Source organism: Schistocerca nitens, chromosome 10 (assembly GCF_023898315.1).
Source record: "Schistocerca nitens isolate TAMUIC-IGC-003100 chromosome 10, iqSchNite1.1, whole genome shotgun sequence".
Taxonomy (NCBI): domain Eukaryota; kingdom Metazoa; phylum Arthropoda; class Insecta; order Orthoptera; family Acrididae; genus Schistocerca; species Schistocerca nitens.
In genome coordinates, this window is record NC_064623.1 from 27,459,570 (window position 1) to 27,466,370 (window position 6,801).

The following is a 6,801-nucleotide window of genomic DNA, read 5'->3' on the forward strand; positions in this document are numbered from 1 at the left end:
TATATACTGCAGGATATATACACACATCAAAAAAAGTTTTGCATCACCGAGAGTTCCGGAAACTGTACAGAAAATTGGAATATAGATCAACATAAACAGCATTTCCGCCCTTTTTATTGCTCACGAAAACCACAGATTGTATGCTGTACCACCATACAGCGAGAAGCTCAAAGGTGGTTGTCCAGATTGCTGTACACAACGGTATCTCTAATACCCAGTAGCAAGTCCTCCTACATTGATGCATGCCTGTATTCGTCGTGGCATACTATTCACAAGTTCGTCAAGGCACTGTCAGTCCAGGTTGTCCCACTCCTCAACAGTGATTTGGCGTAGATCCCTCATAATGGTCGGTGGGTCACACCATCCGTAAACAGTCCTTTTCAGTATATCCCAGGCACGTTCGATACAGTTCATGTCTGGAGAACGTGCCGGCCACTCTAGTCGAGCGATGTCATTATCCTGGAGGAAGCCATTCACAAGATGTGCACAATGGGGGCACTAATTGTCGTCCATGAAGACAAATGCCTAGCCAATATGCTGCTGATATGCTTGTACTGTCAGTCTGAGGATGGCATTCACGTGTCATACAGCAAGTACGGCGCCTTCCGTGACCACCGACAGCATATGTGGGCCTCACGTAATGCCACCCCAAAACAGCAGGAAACCTCCACCTTGCTGCACTCACTGGACAGTGTGTCTAAGGCATTCAGCCTGACCGGGTTGCCTCCAAACACGTCTCCGACGACTGTCTAGTTGAAGGTATATGCGACACTCATCGGTGAAGAGAACGTGACGCCAATCCTGAGCATTCCATTTGGCATGTCGTCGGGCCCATCTGTGCCGCGCATGGTGTCGTGATTCCAAAGGTGGACCTCACCGTGGATGTCAGGAGTGACTTTGTGCATCATGCAGTCTATTACGCGCAGTTTGAGTCATCCAGTAGCTTTTGGGCAGCCAGAGTGAGGCAGGTCTTCGACAGTTACTGTGTCTCTGTGTCTCCTCTATGTCCGAACAACATCGCTTTGGTTCACTCCGAGATGCCTGGCAACTTCCCTTGTCGAGAGCCCTTCCTGGCACAAAGTAACAATGCGGACACGATCAAACCGCTGTAGTGACCGTCGAGGCACGGTTGATCTACAGACAACATGAGCCGTGTACCTCCTTCCTGGTGGAATGACTGGAACTGATCGGCTGTCGGACCCCCTCCATCTAATAGGCAATGCTCGTGCGTGGTTGTTTACAGCTTTGGGCAGGGGATTGTGCCTGTTACACAATATCCAGAGTCAATGTCTGTCTTCAGGAGTTCTGGGACCCGGGGAGATGCAAAACGTTTTTTGATGTGTGTATCTTCATATGTTAAGGAAACTTTGGATAGGCGTGCCTTGATGAGAGGAATGTTCGTCAGCAGCTGCTGCTGCTGATGCATCTGTTACAACAGCAGTTTGATCTGGGGTGCCAACTCTTTTTAAAAACAATTACCCCCGTATGTTATCTGTGTATTGTGCACCCAGTCAGGTAACTCCATCAGTTAGCCAAGCAGCTGAATACTGTTTGGAACTTGTCAAGTTTCAAGATATTCTAAGTAGAATTTATAGCTATTTTGAACAGTCACTAAAGAATTCCAAAGCATTAAAAGGTATCAAAGAATACTTAATGAGCCAAGGAAAAAAAATTGTTAAAACTTTTGCCATTCGCTGGCTCTCGTTGGAAGAGGCAGCAAATTCACAATACATAAATTGGAATTCTTTAGTATCTGTGCTGGGAAAGGACAAAAGACCAGTAGCTGGTAGCTGACTAAAAAAATGTAAAGTGTCAAGATTTTTGTCTGTATTGTCTTTTATGTAAGATGTCATGTTTCTCTTTAACAAATTGTGTTTGACTTTTCAAAAGTCAAATGTGCACATAAATTTGTGTTCTTCTGCACACAAGGGCCCAAGGACCTAAAACTGAAACCTGGTCCAGATTACAATTCTGTTCTTACAAAGAACCTCCAGAATTTTGAGGAGGTGGGTTAGAGTTTCATGGAAATAAATACAAGATTCATTACAGCATAGAAGTATTGCTAAGTATATGATCTGCAGATTATTTGCTAACTTGTTTATAAATTTAAATGAGACACTAGGGGATTTAGATAAGATAGAAGTATTTAATGTAATGTATCCTAAAAACTACAGAAATGATACCAAGCAAATGAAAGAAATATTATGCACTAACTAATTCTGCCACATGTATAAATTTCCTGTAATTGGTGTTGTTTAAGAAAGTGTTGAATGGTAGGTGCAATGGAATGAATTTTGAAGAGCTAGAAGATTTCATTTATGTTGATAAGTTGAGTGAGCAGTTCCCTCTTATGGGTTTAATTATAAAGTATGCCACGAGTATTTGCCTGCACACAGTTAGTTGACTGTGAGTGAGGACTTAGTTTCATGAACAATGTAAAAACAGAAATCAGAAATCCTTTTTCTGTAGCGAGTTTTTGTAAACTTCTGACGATTAATATCAAAGTGCCATCTTGCGATGGCTTCGACTTTGAAAAGGCATTCACTGCGAGGAGTAGGCATAAAAACTGATGTATTCTAATGTGTGATATGATATAATGTACTGCAAAATATACAGATAAATACTGACAGATTACTGTAGTGTAGGGGTGATATGGAATATGTGGATCTGTACGTGCTTCAATTCAGTATACACATATTAAAACACTTGTTAATAGTATAATTTATAAAATTTTCTAGTAACAGAATTTTGCACAAACTTTTCATATTTTGCGCAAATGTAAATTTTAATTTGTTCATTTTGTGAAATTATTGTATTTCGTAGCTTAGACTCTGACTCCAAGACCAATATCAAAAAACTTGTACACAGATTTGTTTATCTTATTATTAAGAATGATCTACTAAATTTTGAAAGTGGCAAGGAAAGTAACCTTTGAGAAAATTATCCTCGTGCTACAATATGTGTTCTAAAATTATCCAGCAACATCATGATCCAATAATTTGACAAAAAAATATTGAAAAATTACAGATTATAATCAATAACATAATGACATGTGCAAGATTTGGTTCAATTATCTCTGAAACAGGTAAAGTTACATTAGCTTATTTGTACCCATGTGTTTTCCCATCATCCCACACGAATTCAGTGTCGTACCCTCCAACTGAAACCAAAGAAGTGTACGTAACAGTCAGTATGCTGAAATTGTGTTTAAAAACAGCTGTGTTAAACAAATTTGTTTCCTCGGCCTTCCTTCCATTTTCTTATGAAAGGAAGGAAGACAGCACACAATGTCTTCCTTCCGTACTGGCATATCTGGATATTTTAATTTAATACGATATTTCACAGCTCTAGAAAAATGACACAGGTGATACATTTTTAGCTACATTATTCTCGGCAGTACTGGTTCGAGAATATATTTTCGACACAACCGACATACGTGGACAAAAATATGGACGCACCAAAAATATGGCATGTTAGCATGCCCAATATGATGTACGAATACCATTAGCACTCAAGATAGCTTCCAGTCACCTCAGAATAGATAAATACATGTCGTGTATGGTTTTCAGTGGAATCCTGTACCATTCTTCGTGCAAAGTAGTGGCACACGTGGGTAACAATGATGAAGGTGGATAGCGATCACATACCTTTCTCTCCAAAGAAGACCACAAAGGCTCAATAATATTGAGACACGACAACTGTGGTGGTCAGGGGAGAGGCGACAATTAATCCTCGTGCTCAGAAAACCAGTATTGGACGATGTGAGCTGTGTGAAAAGGATCCCAGTCGTCTACCGTGGGATGGACCTGACCAGCCAAAATGGTCACCTACTTCCTAGCAGTAATGGAACCTTGCAGTGTAACAGTGGAGTACCACGATGTGGCTGCCAACGTCATCACCGAATCTCCACCGTATTTCACTCTCGGGACATAATCTCAGCTAGAAGTCGGAAAAAGTGTGAAACGAGACTATCCGACCTAATGACTTTCTTCCACTGCTCCATACTCCAGGTTTTAGGACTTCGGCACAACATTTTCCTGTACGGGCATTTGCATCACTGTAGTTCCCTCCTTAAGGTGCTCCCTTTGTGTCGATTTGGTGCTGACAGGTTTTGCGAGTGCAACATTCAGCTCTGCAATGAATTTTTCAGCTGTCACCCTTTTATCTTTCACGACAATCCACTTCAATGCCCCTCCATCACGATCACTCGATAGGCACTTTCATCCGAATCGGCGCTTAACGTACGACGTTTTTTCGCTTTCCCTGTACGCAGTTTATATCTTCGATACGGTGCCTCTCGAAACACCAAACACATCAGCTACCTTGTTTACAAAGCACCAATTATACGAACACTGACAATGTTTCCTGTGTTCAAATTCACTCATCTCCAGCACAATGCACTCACAACTACACAGAACGCTGTTGTGACCACGAATGACATTGGCAATGCATCGAGGACATCACACGGGTGCCATTCACGGTCAAATACAACAGCGGAATCTGTAGGCTTGGCTAGCATCTGCATTTCTGGTGGTATTTTCATATTTTTGTCCTGTCCAACACCCCCACTCCCTTCCTCCTCCTCTGCCTCTGCCGCATGCGTGCCCCCCCCCCCCCCCCCCCACACACACACTACCTATCTCCAGACTTTAGGAGTGTTTCCTGGTGCATTTTAAGATAAATTTTGTGATGGCTAACTTATTTACACAAAATGTGAAATGATAAACATGGTACAGAAGGAAATCTGCACTTGTCACTCAGTACTTGGGAGGGCTCGAGGCAGATGCCCTCTTGCATTGCATTTGTAAAGCTGCATTTTTGTGAAGGCTACGTAGTATGGAGGATCAGATAGAGGTAAGCCAAATAGTTGAGAAACTATAGAATTCATCAACAATGTAAGGAAAAGGATAGATTGCTACTCTCTGTAAATATGACATGGTGAGTTGAATGTTGGTACCCTGTTAAATGTTTAGATTTTGGTTACAGCCTTCTTAAGAAAAGGAAAAACAACACACAAACAGACATTCATTTACACAAGCAAGCACACCTCACACAAACACAGAACCACCATCTCCAGCAGTTTGGACCAGATTGCAACTGTCGTGTGAGTGAAACAAGCAATTTGGAGGGGCAGGGAAGGGGAAGGGATAAAAGGGTATGGGTGGTAGGGGGAGAGAACAGCACTACTCGGTGGAGCATGCAGAGACATAGGGGGAGGCCACTGGGCACAGCTTTGGGAGGGTGGGGAGTGGAAAAGGAGAGAAGCGGGGAAGGGCGTAGACGGGTGGTTGTGTCGAGAGAAGGCACACAGATTGGGAATGCGAATAGGGAGGAGGTGATTGGACAGAGGGATTGGAAACTGTTAGGTGGAGGGTGTGGGGACTATGGGTTGCCATAGGTTGAGGCTGGGATAATTTTTCAAGCAGAGAATGTGCTCTAAGGATAAATCCCATTCCCACAGTTCAGAAAAGCTGGTTGTGAAGGGGAAGATCTAGATGGCCCAGGTTGTGAAGCAGCCACTGAAATCAAGCATATTGTGGTCAGCTGCACGTTGTGCCACAGGGCTGTCTACTCTGCTCTCGGCCACAGGTCAGTGGCGGCCCTCCGTCCAGGTAGACAACTGACGGTAGCTGTACCGACGCAGTCGTTCCCTCGATGAGACCTCAATCGTATCGGGCAGAGGAGTTCTTGTCACTGCAGATGTGCTGTTCGCATACGACCGAGCTGTATAGGAGAGACTTTTTGGTGTAGAAGGTGTAACAGCTGTTGTAACGCAGGTACCCGTGACGATTGGTGGGTTTAATGTGGACGGAGCCATCAGAGAGGAGGAGGTTGACGTGCAGAAGTAGGACTGTCGATATTTTTGAAAATACTGGGAATCCGATATACCAATATTTAAGAAACTACCATCGTCACCATTCGATATATTGAAAAAAAGTATCGGCTGCACGTTATAAATATACTGCCAGTTTGAAGATGTATATTTAAGTATTCTACATCTACGTCGATACTCCGCAAGCCACCGTACAGTGCACGGCGGAGGGTACCTGGTACCACTACTTGCCATTTCCTTTCCTGTTCCACTCGCAAATAGAGCGAGGGATAAACGACTGTTTATATGCCTCCGTACGAGCCCTAATTTCTCATTTCTTATCTTTGTAGTCCTTACATACGATGTATGTTTGCGGCAATAGAATTGTTCGGTAGTCAGCTTCAAATGCCAGTTCTCTAAATTTTCTCAATAGTGTTTCTCGAAAAGAATGTCACCTTCCCTCCGGGGATTCCCATTTGAGTTCCCGAAGCATCTCCGTAACACTTACATTTTGTTCTAACCTACTGGTAACAGATCTGGCAGGCCTGCTTCAATGTCTTTCTTCAATACGACCTGGTACGGATCCAAAATACTCAAACAATGCTCGAGAATAGGTTGTGCAGTCTCCTTTACAGGTGAACCACTCTTTGCTAAAATTCTCCCAATAAACCAAAGTTGACCATTCATCTTCCCTACCACATTTCTCGCACACTTGTTCTGCCTCGTATCGTTTTGCAACATTATGCCCCGACATTTAAACGAATTGACTGTGTCGAGAAGGACACTAGCGATACTGTACCTGAGCATTACGGGTTTGATCTTCCTACTCATCCACATTAACTTCCATTTTTCCACATTTGGGGCTAGCTGCCCTGCCATTACTTACACCAACAGGAAATTTTGTCCAAGTTGTCTTGTATCTTCCTACAGTCACTCAGCTTCGACACTTTACCGTACACCGAGGCATTGTCAGCAAACGACCGCACATT